Raw genomic sequence first — 15284 nt, forward strand, 5'->3', positions numbered from 1 at the left:
TGATAGTCCTACCAAAGCAACAAAGGAGGAAATCACGCAAGGTTTATTGGAAACTTATCGGCAATTCTCGTGGATGATGAGGCCAAAAGAGACTCACGATGAAGAAAAAGAAAAAGAGGATGAAGATGTGCTAAGTTGCATGGAAGAACTCGAGCAACAAGGGATGATAGTGCCTTGGTGTTCTCAACTAGAGATTCTTTAGCACCCGTCTTTGGGGTGTTTGGCAATGCATTGTGAGTAGAATTTGACGTTGGACAGCTTGGCTTCTGGGGTTCTGTCACGACCTAAACCCGCCCCTATAGGTTGTGCATCGTAACCGACCAATAATCCTAAGATTACCAAAGGCCTCTGAGACATATTAACAAAATAAGGGGCGAGCGGAAGCAAATATCAAAATAAAATATCCATAGAGCTGTGCAGACGTATATGAGATAAAAAATTTAAAACTTATATTCACATATATATTTATATAGTGACGTCATAAGTACATATACATCATTGTCTTACGTCACCCACTTATAAACAAAACAGAAAGGGACGTGGCCTCATATACAGACTAAACAAAAGTCTTGTTAAACAAAAGAAAGAGAAGATAAAGACAGACATCACGTGCACTTGACTTGACCACAGAAACACTTGGGAACCTCCTCGGGAGGCACATCAGTTGGCTTGACAAGATAGACCTCCAAGCAACAGCTTAAGCCTGGTCCCGCACCTGATCACCTACATAAGTAAATAATACAATGAGATGGAGCCTAGTGAATAACAACTAGGTAAAGGGTTTATGAATGATGTGCCATTAGATTCAAAAATCAGATTTCAGATTAGAAACAGATTCAGATTCACATGCTTATACAGATTTCATAAACAATCATACATGGTACGTTCATTAGCTAACAGATCAGATTGGTCAAAAGACCCACGTGTAGAGTAGGTGATCATTAAGACCATAATTAGTACCGACGACCATATAGGTCAACAGTTAGTTCTAAAGATTGAAACCGTCAGAGATCTCTGCACACATATAGCCATGGCATTATTACCCCCAGACGAGAGCCACATGAACGTAGATCGCGGTATTATTACCCCCGGGTGAGGGCCACATGCATGAACATAAACTGCGGTATTGTTACCCCCAGGCAAAGGCTACATGAACATAGAATGTCATATTACATTACAGAAAATTAATGGCCTAGGAATGGCTTAGATGTAATGAGGATGCAATGGCCACATGAACATAGACCGCAGTATTGTTACCTCCGGGCAAGGGCAACATAAACATAGGATACCATATTACGGTACAGAAAATTGGACATTCATTCATGGTTCACAAATAGAATTTCAGAAAACAGATCATATCGTATTCAGAAAATGCTTAAGTTCAAACACAGCTTTACAGAGTCGTTACTCACCGATAGCTCCAGAGGTAGAACAGATCACTTGCACAAACCAGATCGACCAGGCGGGTGTTAACACGTGACCTACAAACACATGATAGATACACTTGAACACACGTGTCATTGGCACTAAACTTGTTATTCTTCTTTCTTAACGTGTGTTTCTAACTCTTATCCTCATTATTGTAGCTTAATCATGGCCTAAGAATGCCTTAGATGTAATGAGGATGCAACGCACTTTGAAAACACTTGCAAAATTTTGAAAAACAAGGCAGTTCGCTTGAGCAAAGTTTTGGTCGCTTGAGCGGTCTGCAAAGTTTGTAAAAGTATTGGATGCCTAATTTCGACGGTGGCTCGACAGTCGCTCAAGCCAAGTATTGAGAAAAAGGATGTTCACTCAAGCGCACAATCGGTCGCTAGAGCCACCGTGCAATTGTCTCCAAAACTCGAATTTTACGCTTGAGTGAAGCTTTGGTCGCTCGAGCGAAGCGACCAAATTTTGGAATTTCCAAATTGCTGTTATAAGTTCAAAACTGAATTCCAAAGTACCAAAACTTAATCCTTTGGGCCCAAAACTTGAGAAACATGTAGGGACTCGTTATACTTCATGAATTGAAGATCATTTCGCAAAAATCAAGGCCCAAAGTATGCCAATTCTTCAAAACCAAATCAAAGCTATGCTCCTCTTCATATGAAATGCACATGTATGTAATTATCCAAGTTCTTTTCTTTGAAAACATGATCAACTAAGACAAAATGACATAGAAAATGTTGAATTTCCAAAACAAAACTAGGATTATGACATGCATGCAAGAATTCTTTGGGGAAACAACCTCAAATGCCATGAATTATACATGCATGTATGTATTGAACTTAAATCCTTCAATCTTAGCTTACTTCTTGTATTTAGCCACCTAACTCTCTTGAATTCATATTCTTGATATCTTAAAGACAAAGTTTAGGAGTATAAGTCTTACCTAAGGGTTGATTTCAAGTGTAATTCTAACTCAAAGCTCCAAATTGTCTTCAAATTCCACAAATTTTTCCTTTTCTCTTCCTTGATCTCAAATTCTCTCCTACTCTCCCTCTCTCTACATTTTGTTGTTCAAAAGATGAAGGAGTGTGTGTGTGTGTAGATGTTCCTAACACTCACATTAGCCTTATATAGGCTTGATTAGCATTAGGCTAATTAAGTGTAATTAGTTCTCATTAATCTATTCTAATTATTTGATTTCGAATCGAAATCTAATTAAACTTACCGAAAAATTCCAAAAATTCTAAATAACACATAAACGTAGTCAATTTTGTGTTCAGATGCCTCTGTTATCAGAATCTTACGATTCGCGATTCGATTCACGATTCGATACGCAATTTTTGCAAAATCGATACGAATCTATGAGTGAATCTATTTTGGAAGTGAATCTCTAGTGAATCGCACGATTCACAATCGATTCACGATTCGATTCACTTTTTACGATTCATGCAATTTTTAAAATTATTGTGTTCGACATATTTTCGACTCATTTTTTCCATCTTTTTAGTGAAAATGACATAATACAACTTCTAATAACATTTAATACCAAAATAATCAACATATATATATGATTTGTTGTTATTTTAGTGATCATGGTGTTTTTTATAGGATCTAATCAGATTCAGTCAGACTTAACATATTTTTAACATTTCTTCTCATTTTTTTCCCCTTCAAAAAATTGTAATATATCTTCTAAAGATGTTTAAGATTAAAGTTGTACTATGAATTATCTATTATTATTTTATTAAATTGAATATCACATATGTGAGGTCAGTTATACCTTTTAAAATGTTTTAGGCTTTAAAATAAAATATCCTAAATAATCCTTTCTTATTATTTGTTCACTCTTACTTAGAAAAGTATAAATGCTTATTGTCCAAATATCAATATCATTGTTAACTATTGTTACTTTAGAAATTAATAGTTTGTCTATTTGGTTTTTATCTTTATTAAGAATGATTGATAAAAAATATCTAAAAAATAAAAAGAAAAGGTAAGATTGTGATTTTGTTGATTTAAGTCTAACTATTTTATATTCATAAGATATATTTAACATCTAAATGTGTAGATATATATTTTTAAGTAATTTAGAAAAAGTGACCGAATCTTTACGATTCACGATTCGATTCGATTCGCGATTCGGTACGAGACCATTTCGATTCACGATACGAATCTCGATTTGACAACTATGTCAGATGCCGATAAGGCCTTCAATTCGCATACCGAAACAAAAATTCTAACAAATATTGCTACATCAAACAAATGTAATTACAAATAACACATGAAATGCACAATTAACACATGATTTCAACTTAATTACTCATTGGGCATTCTTAATCATGGGTCATTAGCTAATTACAAATCAGGATTGTTACAAGTTCCAGTGGTGGCAGTGCCGAGTTGATCGGATCAAGGGACAAATGCGAAGATAATAACAGAGGTGTGGGGGGCAGGGGTGAGAGTAAAGGCAATGAAGAAGAAACAGTTGACAGTGTAGAGGTCAAGAGGTGTATAGAGAAGGTGATGGGGAGTGAGGAGTGAGGAGAAGAAATGAGGAGGAATGCAAAGAAATAGAAGGAGTTGACAAGGAAAGCTATGAAGGAAGGTGGATCTTTTGACTTGAATCTTAAGGCTTTTGTAGAGCAGATTGGAGTTAGAGGGAGAGACTGCTTTTCTGTTAGACTTATTTATTTTGATGATTTATTTAATTATGTTTTAATTTATTTGGAAGAGAAAAATAGAATCAAAATTTATTTTGATGATTTATTTAAAAGAGAAAACTATAATCAAAATTTATTTTGATGATTTATTTGAAAGAGAAAAATAGAATCAACATTTATTTTAATAATTTTATGTTTTAATAAAATCAAATTTTATTTTGTCCAATTATTTCTCACCTGAACCTTTATCCTAAATATTGTTAAAATGTATTTAATATTTGATTAAATTAGGAGTTCAAATAGCCCAAAACAAATATTCAAACAGCCCAGCACAATAACAGGCCAAAAGGTTTAAAAGGTTCAAGTAGAAGATATTAAATTTGTAATGATGGAGTGGAAGATATTCAAATTAGTAATGATGGAGTACAACGGCTATAAACGGCTATAAATTCAAATAAAAACAACGGCTATAAATGGCTATAAGTTTCATTATATATACCAAAGCCTCTAATGTAAACAAGTGACAAAAAATCAGAAAATATTCTTTAATCTATAATCACTCACATCTATTCTCTGAAAAATTCTCTAAGAAGTGTTTTTCAATTTTTGTTTACATCCTCTCTCAGAAATTATACACTGAGCCTTATAGTATTAAGCTCATCTTTCCTGTGTGAGATCCACAGAAAAATCAAAGTTTCATTTTATATATCTATCTTTGAGAGATATTTATTGTAAGTTTTCTTTGAAAGCAAAAATACCATTTCATCTTGTAAATATGTTGCAAACACTGTGTTCTTGAAATCTTGAGAGTGATTGTGAATTACCTAAGATTTGCAAGGGTTTGGGCTTTAAAATCCGTGTAAAATTCGTGGAGGATTGCTCCATTTGTAAAGAGGTTGCTAGCACCCCTGTGAAGCTAGAAGACAATGGAAAATCTCAAGTGAAGCTTGAGGAGTAGATGTAGGCTTGGTTGAAACCGAACCACTATAAATTTGTTTGTCTCATCTTCCCTAATCGCTTTACTTTCATATTACTGCTATACCTATCTAATATTCATGTGTTAATCATTTGATTTACCATGTATGTTAGTTATACTTCATTATTATTTTGCTTGATCATTTACTGCTAAGTTCATCATTGTGCTTGTTAATAATTTGTTGTATTAATAGTTAATTTTATTGGGGTATTATTAATTTTAATTTGTAGAAACATAATTCCCTCCCCCCTTCTTAGGTTGCTTTTTGGATAACATCTTCTAGTATGTAAATTAGTCCTTTTTTTTCCGTTTTCTTAATAACATTTGGTCGCAATTGGTTTTGAATATGAGAATTGCTTCAATTTGTAACACTATTTTGTTGGACACATTTATAAGTCAAGGCATCCCTGATTTTCTTTTTCTTGAATGAATCTTGGAAGAGCATGCCTCGTTTGGGAACAGACTATTTTAGTAACTTTTTGGCTTTTTACGAAAAGATGTGCAGAAAAATAGAGTGGTGATGTGACAACTTTTAGTAACTTTTTGACTTTTTATCTAAAATAGCTACTCCCCAAACGAGCGCAAAAATTACTAACGAGAATTTTTTGTTGGCATACAAATATAACAATTAGTTGATAAATACTAGTTGTATTCTGACTAAGCTTAAGGTCTATTTTGACAATTAGGGGGAAAAAAAAAGCCAACTTCATGGCTTGTTGGTTTATTTGATTCATATCACCTCTCTACTTTTTTTGCACTTTTTTTTTACAAAAAAAATAAAAAATAAAAGAAAAGCCCAAAAAATTGGTTTTTTTCTTACTTCCCAAAGTAGGTCTAAATCTATTTGATTATCAAATAGTGCTTATTGAAATTATACTTTCTACAATGTTTCTCCTCTTTGCAATTGGCCATTTTTATTTAAATCAAACATGCTATTAGCAATTAATTGACCATTTATTTTATTTTTTGAGGAAGTGATTCATCCTATTACCAAACATCAACACATCTTGATCATACCTTGCCAAAGAGCACTCCATGAATATTTGATCTTTTGAAGTAAGGAGCTGTCTTTGTATGCTCTCAAACGATTTGTATTTACTCAAGTTGGCATCTAATTTGATAAAGCAATTGGGAACATATAAGAGATTTAGAGACCAAATTTTTCGGTCTCTAAAAGTAAAAATTTTGTTACAAAAGACATTTAGGGACCAATTTCTATCGTCATGAGAATAGCGGCTAAAAGGTCGTCTCGAAAAGTCAAAAACAAGGCTTTTAGCGACAAAATTTTGAAAATGTTACTGATAAACAGACTTTTAGAGACAAAATAATTTGGTCTCAAAATGGTTTATTTTTTTATACAAAAAATTTGGTCCCAAAATGATAATAATTCATCACTAATGTCCAATTTTCGTTATTAAAAATATAATGACGACACTTTTCGTAATAAAAATATTTGGTCCCTGAAAAATAATTTTGTCCCTAAATTTTAGTCTTTAAAACCTTAATTTTTTTGTAATGTTTTATGATCCGAACCGTTAACTTTTTAGGACTCATTAAATAAAAAAATTTATGCAACAATGAAGATGACAAATATCAGTAAATATATGTTTGAATCACATTTGTCTTATAAAAATATGACAACAAATATAATTTGAAAAATAGCTATTCATTTTTTTCACTACAAATATGACTCAAATATATAGCTATCAATGTCCAATTATTTTAATTTTTTATATGAATATTCTACTCAACAAGTCTAAAAAGTGAACAATTTAGATTATCGAAGTATGCTCCAAATTGGACCTACCAAGCCCAAATTGTTCTCTCAAGTTGGATGACTAACTTGAGAAAATCCAAACCTGCTCTTAAAATATAGTCACGTAGTAAGGACAATTTAATTTTAGAATTAATATTGCAATTTAATCTAAGATCAATCGAAATCAAATCATCATATAATTATATTATAAATATATTAATAATTGTGCACAAATAAAATATAACAATTAAAATTTTAAAAATATACACTTGTATTATCAATTTATTTTTAATTCAAGATTTAAAATTTTATTATGTTATGAATTTTTTAATAGGAAATGAGTTTTTAATAATGTAAGATAATAATAAATAATATATTGTTTTTATTAACATGTGTTGAAAGAGCATATGTTAAGAAACGCATCAAATCAATACAATTACACCCATTTGTATAGAAAGTAGTAAAAGCATGGCAAATTACTCTAGTGGTCTTTACAATTTACATTGTGTCGTTTTGGTTCTTACACTTTTAATTAATTTAATTTTGATCCTCAATTTAAAATTTTGTGTGAATTTGATCCAATTGATAATATCGTTAATGTTTTTTACGAAAAATTATCACTATATTGATTGAGATTAACTCACTGAATTTGGTAAGTTTATAATTTTACCCTTAAAAATATGACACATGACATTTATGTACATATTTTTCATTAAAAAAAATGGTACGGGCTATAATCAATTAGACCAAGTTGAGACAAAATTATAAAGATCAAAATGACACAAGAACCAAAATATAAGAACTATCATCATAATTTGCTTTAAAAACTTGTAAACCTATTAAAACTAAAGAATTATTTTTACATGGAGACAAAAATACCATCTTAAAATACCATCTTTGTATTTTTCTCAAATTCACCCATTAATTAATGAGAAAAAAAAATGGTGATAAATCCAATTTAGAGAGGATCTAAGGCATTAGGTCCAATGAATATTTTTTATTGGTGAGAGGTCTATAGTTTGGTGAAAAGTTCTATAGGATATTTTGTTTCTAATTTTAGCTCGACTTTTTTTATCTACATGGCTTTTCGTTGACTATCTGTTCAAGTTTTTTTCCTATCTATTCAAATTTTTCTCTATCTGTTCAAAAAGTTTCCTATATATTCAAAAAATTTACCCTATCTGTTCAAATTTGTATCTAATCTATTTAATTTTTTAACCTTTTCAACTCAAATTTCCCTCATCTGTCAATTTTTTTGTCTATCTATCTAATGTTCTATCTATTTGTTCAATTTTCCACCATATTTGAACAAATATGTTTAAAACAAATCTTTTCTATCTATTCAAATTTTTATTATTTTCTTATATGTTCAAATCTCTTATCTCTTTCCAATCTATTCAATTTTTTACCTATCAATATCTGTCCAAATTTTATTATTCGTTCAATTTTTTTTCCTAAATCCTATTTTTGATTTTTTATCTTTCAAATCTTGGTTATTGAAATACACAAGCCACTATCTATTCAAAATTTGTATAGAACTGTTCTCTATTCAAAAACCCAAAAAAAAAAAAAAAAAAAAAAAAAAAAACTCCATTCACTCTCTGTTCAAGAACAACTAAAAAAAATACAGAGACGTAGATCTTCTTCAATTCTAGACCAGAGGACAATCTTATTCTTCAACACCTGAAATATATATCAAAAAGTATATAGTTCAACAGCCAAAACTTAAACCTAAACCCAAATCATTTTGCCATATTAGAACATTACAAAACAACTAACACATATTCACATCAATTACAGAAAAAAAGCCCAAACAATTGTTTCATGATAAATCTAAAAGAATCCAAAAGACAACGAAAATCATCTATAATAGAGGCGTAGAAAAATGAATAGATCTGAAATCACAACTATACAAATCAATTATATCTTAGAAACAACCAAAATCAACTAGCTTATATGTTTATACTAAGGCCCCGTTTGTTTCAAGAGATGGAATGGAGGGGATTGATAGTGAGGGGATTAATAGTGAGGGGATTGTTAGTGAGGGTCGTTTGTTTTCAGAGATAGAATGGAGGGGATTGATAGTGAGGGGATTAGTAGTGAGGAATTTTTAAATTATTTTTATATAAAATAATAAAACAAATAAAAAAATATAAAAAATTAAAAATTATATTTTAAAAAAAATTTCCAATATATAAAAAATAAAAAAAATAAAAAATTTCTAATCCCCTCACTATTTTTCTAATACCATCTCTACCTCCTCACTATGAATCCCCTCTCCAAGGGTATTAGTAATACCAAGGTATTAGTAATACCCTCCCTATCTCTCAAAATAAATAAGGTATTAGTAATACCAAGGTATTAGTTAGTCCCAAGGTATTAATAGTCCCAAGGCTATCTCTCAAAACAAACACCCCATATACTAATCCCAAGGTACTAATAATCCTAATCCCCTTCCTATACCTCAAAACAAACGGGGCCTAAAAGACATAATCAGAACTTAAAAATCGAATATATGTATAGAGAGAAAAAGATTACCGAATTGAATTAGGGATTCAAATCCTAATGACCTGGTTGGGATTGGAGTTGAAAGTTCTTTAAGAATTCAAAGAGGTATCTTTCGAATTGGGGGTCTGCTTTTGATAAGTGCCTTAACAATGATCTCTGTTTAAAACCTCATCTTCACCAGAAGATGGAGTCCTAATCAACTTGAGAGAGGTCGATGCACAGTCAGCTAAGGTCAGAAATCTCCTCTAGGACCAAAACTAAGAACAAGTGTTTGTTTGGAGCTTCGACTATGGTTGTTCTACTCTAACCCGAAGGAGTCGTTGCGAATCCTCACCATGGTGATAAATTTCTAGGGTTTCGAGGTACGGCGGCGGAGATGGCACAGAAATGGGCAAGAGACAGAGATGGCGACGTCGATGATGGAGATAGGCAGCGATGAGGGACCATCACCGCGATCTCCGACATATCAAGATCGCTTATATCTACATCCCAGAGAGAGAAAGAGGGAGGGATGACAGCGGCTGAAGTGTGGCGATGGCGGTAGCATCTACGTAGTATGCAGAGGAGGCAGCCGACAGAAGTTTTGCCTGTAGAGAGAAAGCATTACGCTGTGGTTGGTTGGGGGATTTGGAAATACAAAGGGAAAAAAATGTGTGAAATTAAGTGAAATATAAGTATATTTTATTCACATTTTCTCTACTTTTTCCCTTTGCATTTTTAAATTCCTTTTCAAATCTCCCAACCAAACACATCATTAGGATTTGAAGAGGAAGTATAAGTGTGTGTGTATATATATAAAAGAGAAAGAGAGATGTGATCGATATCTGATCAACGTGATTTTTTACAAACATATATTACTCGACGAATTTTACACATTGAACAGTTCGGATTATCGAAACGGAACCCGTGGTGGGCCCCAACGGGCCCAACAGTTCCTTCTAGTCCGATCTGAGACTGGAGAGAAGCCAGACCCATGATATATATATATATATATATATATATATATAAAGGGTATTTTGGTCATGTTGTCTAAGTTTGTCGTTTTGAACAAAGTATTTTAACAGTTGAACCTTTAGCCAAACAAAATTATGATTTGAATTTATGGCCCGAGTATCCTTAATTAATTTCCCTTCTATTATTTTATTTTCTTGCAATTATATATATATATATATATATATATTAATTTGCAACACATAGTGATTATGTAATTCTAAATAAAATATTTTTATTTATTTTTGTTTGAACAAGTATTTTTATTTATTTGATTTATTATTTTTTTAAATAAATTCAAATGCATTTTTATTTTTATTTTTATTTTTGGTCATGGGACACGTGGCAATCATCTAAAGCAGAAGGTTTCCACTATCTATATCATCCAACGACTAGAATTTGAAGGTGTTAATAGCTCATAAAATAAAGACTTCTCATTAACCAAGCATGGGACACTTATCATTCATCCAATAGCCCTACCCTCTACCCAACGATTGAGATTGAAAAGAGGTTATAACAGCCCTTATCCTTGGGGAATAATCAATAACTTGCATGGAATGAGGAAGCTGGTGGAATAGGTGTTAGCTCATGAGGCAGTTCAGTACCCCACTATGTAGAAATCATGGAAACCATTCAGGAGGTGGTTGTTGATATCCAGGAGGTAACCCATGATTTTCAGGACTTAGCTATTATAAATACGTCATTTGAAGATGGAACAAACTCCAAACAATCAACCATCCAACACAACTTAGGACATAGCTCTGTACTATTTATCTCTAGTTTATCACTAAATTAGATTAGCAGTGTAAAACATTTTTGTCATAATTTTAGTCTTAGATCATGACATCCGTGTCAAGCTAGTTGTTTTTGGCCTTCATAGGCATTGTTTTGGAACTTAGATTATGCTTATATTTTATTTTGTAACTCAATTTTATATTTTCAAACTTGTATTTATATTTTTATACATTAAATTCAATAAATTTATGAAAGTATGTGTTTTAGTGTTCATTTCCCTCTATTTACCTCTTTTTTTTACATTAAAAACTCCATAAAAATTTTAAGTCTTTTTAGTTTTTTGAAATATGCAATTTCTATCACTTTAATATCTAAAATTACACATTACCTTTAACATAATTTAAATATTAAAAATCAAAATAATACAAACCTCATATTTTAAAAACCAAGAAATATAAGGGCAAATTATATTAATTCTCCTCAAACTATCGACTATTTACACTTTACCTCCTTAATGTTTTAAATCCAACAATTATCCCTTCAAACTATTTAAATTTGAACATTAAGTCCTTCTGTTAGTCATCTTTTAGATAGTTGGATGAAAAATTATCAAGTGTTTGCATATAATTGTTATATTAAATTTTATGGCTAAATTATCTTATTTTATCTTTTGTAAAAATTTAATATAATCATCATATATACAACACTTGATAATTTTTTATTTAAATATCTAAGAGATGACTAATAGAAGGATTTAATATTCAAATTTAAATAATTTAAGGAGAATAATTGTTAAATTTAAAATATTATAAAAATAAAATGTAAATAACCGATAATTTAAACGAATTTAATATAATTTGTCCGAAATATAATTAACCGTTTTGGATATGGAGTGAGGCACTTCATGACAATACACTATTTGATATGTGGACACCTCTAGTTCCCTCTCTTGTTTGCATAATGTACACCTTTAATTTAAATTAAATGAAGAGAAACTCTGAAATTTTGGGATTTGGGCTGTGCTTCGATTTCCCTAATGCAACTAATCATAATGAATAATTTTATATGTATTAATTAGTGAATTCATGAGTATATTAATAGATAATGTGACGTAATTTTAAAAATATTAGAGATTTATAATTTGTATAATAAATAGAGTTAATAATAATATCATAATACTAATTGATACACTAATTAATATATTAATTGATACACATAACACCATCAAATGATAATAATGAGTCTACCATCTACAGCCTATAGCCTTTTCTCCTGGAAAGTGATTAAGGGGACAGCCATTTCTCCCGGAGAGTGATTTTTGGTTTGGGGGAGGCTTTCGGAGCTCATTACGGAATTTATATTAATAATTTAAATTATTTAATATATAAAATTTGTTAAGTATTTTATTTTTATAAAAAATTATATTAATTAAATATTAATAGTCATTTGATCAGATTACGTTTGTATCAATAGTAAGTATCTTTTAAAAATAAATTGTTAACACAATTGTGATCTGATTAAATAATTATTTATATCTAATCAATATTATTTTTTACAATGATGAAATATTCGACAAGCCTTATACATTGACAATTCAAATCATGGGTTTCATGGTGGGCTCACAGAGGCCCAACATCACTCTCCAATTGATTTTTTTCAATTGAAAAGAAGCTTCTTCCTTATATTATTATTCAATAATTTCAAAATCAACAATGATTCATACCACTAAAAAAAAGACCACTAATAACACTAATGCATTAAAAATATCAAAAAAAAGAAAAATAAATAAACAAGGCATAAACAAAGGGCAGGGTGTGCTCATGTTCGTTTTATGAAACAGAACCAATCATAAAAAATGACAATAAAGCATGTCTGAAATAAATCATCAATTACCACCACAGAGAAGGTAAGCTTTACAATCACCACCACTGATGGATTCTTAGTTACACAATCAAACAACTAACAAAACAAAAATATAGAAACAGAAAAATATAAAACCTCAATCCCAAGTTGAGGCAGTGGAATGGTAGTGGCGGATCCAACAGCCGTAGTCCAGAAAAGGCAAATATTAGGGCCGAGAAGTGGCAGATCTTAATAAGGTAAATTACATTCACATTTCTTAACGTTTGAAAGGGAAAAAAAAAAAAAAAAAAAAAACTGTTAATCTTATACTTTTAACATAATTATATTAACTTTTCTTTTAGTATGATTAAAACTATCGATACTAATGTTAATGATGAGTAGATATTAAAATAAACCAAAATAAATATGAATGTCCGAAGCTCTGCCAAACCTTCAGTGTCTCAATCATTGACGAAATCAGTCTCACTGTTCAGCACAATCAGGCTATGGACAGTCTCACTGTTCATCGTTAGTGCTGTGAGATTGGGTTTGTTGTTACCTTGGTATATTATGTGTCACTGGTTGTATGTAGTAAAGGAATTGTCCAGTTCATGATTATGGTTATTTATTTCATGGTCATGTGTTGATGTTGAAATTTCGGTGCTCTTTTGTTTGTTGTTAGTTGTGGGTGCCTATGTATTGTTGACTTGGTGTTTATTTCACTATTTGATTTTGGGATTTTGAGCTAAGCTGTCTTGCACTGGGTTATGTAGACGCGCCCGCGTGGGCCTCATGCTACAGTTCGGACTCGATTTGTGTCACGGTTCTTAATCTGAACCAAAGAGTCCAAATCTGGCAAATCGTTTTGAGAAACAGATTTTTTTGAAAAAGTAGTGCCAAACATGGACTGCTTTACCAGATACAGAGTCGCCACCTAAATATTTTAAAATGGGAGAATTTAGGAAACCCTGACTCGGTGCCGAAGGCCACGTGTCCGTCATCACCGGAGTTGTCTCGGCTCGGGAGCTTGGGTACGATCGGGGAAGGTCAGCTATGAGCACCCCCTTTTGCCCGGTCCGAAGACCGGCCTCTACTAACCGTGATATCCGTTTTTGAAAACTTTACGTGTTCTTATTCCGATTATCAGCCTAGAATTACTATGTTATGCGCACAGCAAACAAGTATAGACTAGATTGCCTAATTTGGAAATAAACATTTCATATCCGTTCGGTTTGAAAATGCTTTGGAATTTGCTACTCGCAAGTAGGCTAAAATGCGGATTTCAATGAGTCTTTCTAACTCAAACAATCCAACCTTCACCCACAGGCATTCAAAACAGTTTAACACATAAGCATCTAGCCACATGTTAAGCATGCTGTCATGGCAACATTCACACTCATGCGATATGCTAAAGCGGAAATACTTACATAGTACTCCATGCCAAAACAAAGAACTTGTTAGCAAACATGCATGATCCAAGTCCATGTTAAAAATGGCTAATGCAACACATGCAAAGATGCAATCTAAACAGGCTCGGCTAACCCTAAAATGGCATATGAAATGCTACAGGTAACATGTATTCAATTTGGAATTGAAAAGTACAATGTAGTTTGTATGATGTACCAAGCCCGGTGCATGTCAACAAATGCATGAATGCACGCATGCATAGCATAAGGTATGCTAAAATAAATGTGCCCTAATCTACCATCATAAGCAGGTAAATAAAAGGGAGAAAGAAGTGGGGGTTGGAAGACATACACACACGCACCCACACTTATTACAAGTTTGCCCTCGCTCGGAGGAACCGAATAAATATTACAAATTAATTAACTACGCAAGCTAATTAAATGTTACAAATTGCCTAATTTAATTAACAAATTAAAATAGACTAAGAAAAGCAGTAAACGCCTCGGGAAACGCGCCGCCATGCATAGGCTGCCTCTGTTTTCCTTCCTTCACTCCTCTGGAGGCTGTCAAAACCTCAGGACTGCATCCTTGGACAGAGGGGATCACCACCGGCTAGATGAAATTTCCACCGGCAGTGTTGTATGATCATCGGCACCAAATGAAGTTGTCGGCAGAGAAGTTGTTGCCGGCCGGCACCTTACACTGCCGGTCGGCAGAGTATTCCTACAGAACCTGCAACCCACAGCAACAGAGGACAAGGCAAAGCATGGCAGCACATTTCAAGGCATATATGCACCAACCATGTCTCTTATCATTGTAATGACTCAAAGGGACATGTGCCTCGGTTCTCGGACCACCAATCACGCATTTCCATGCATGATGGCCCAAAGAACCAAGTATGCAACTTTGATTTCAAATGCATGCAAACCAAATCAAACCAAACAAGGCCCAATTCCTATCATCAAGTCAAGGAACAAGG

At 32.3% G+C, this 15284-nt stretch overlaps 1 long non-coding RNA gene across 1 annotated transcript; it reads right to left on the minus strand.

Moving 5' to 3' along the window:
• Positions 1–439: 439 nt before the first annotated feature.
• Positions 440–9941, minus strand: LOC114282668 (uncharacterized). The gene is made up of 2 exons (XR_014340228.1): positions 9362–9941; positions 440–723 (listed from the first exon to the last, which is right to left on the minus strand). It is a non-coding gene; the product is annotated as an uncharacterized LOC114282668 (long non-coding RNA).
• Between the last annotated feature and the right edge of the window lie 5343 nt (positions 9942–15284).

The sequence above is a fragment of the Camellia sinensis genome, chromosome 9, assembly GCF_055761805.1.
Source record: "Camellia sinensis isolate YWXY chromosome 9, ASM5576180v1, whole genome shotgun sequence".
NCBI lineage: Eukaryota > Viridiplantae > Streptophyta > Magnoliopsida > Ericales > Theaceae > Camellia > Camellia sinensis.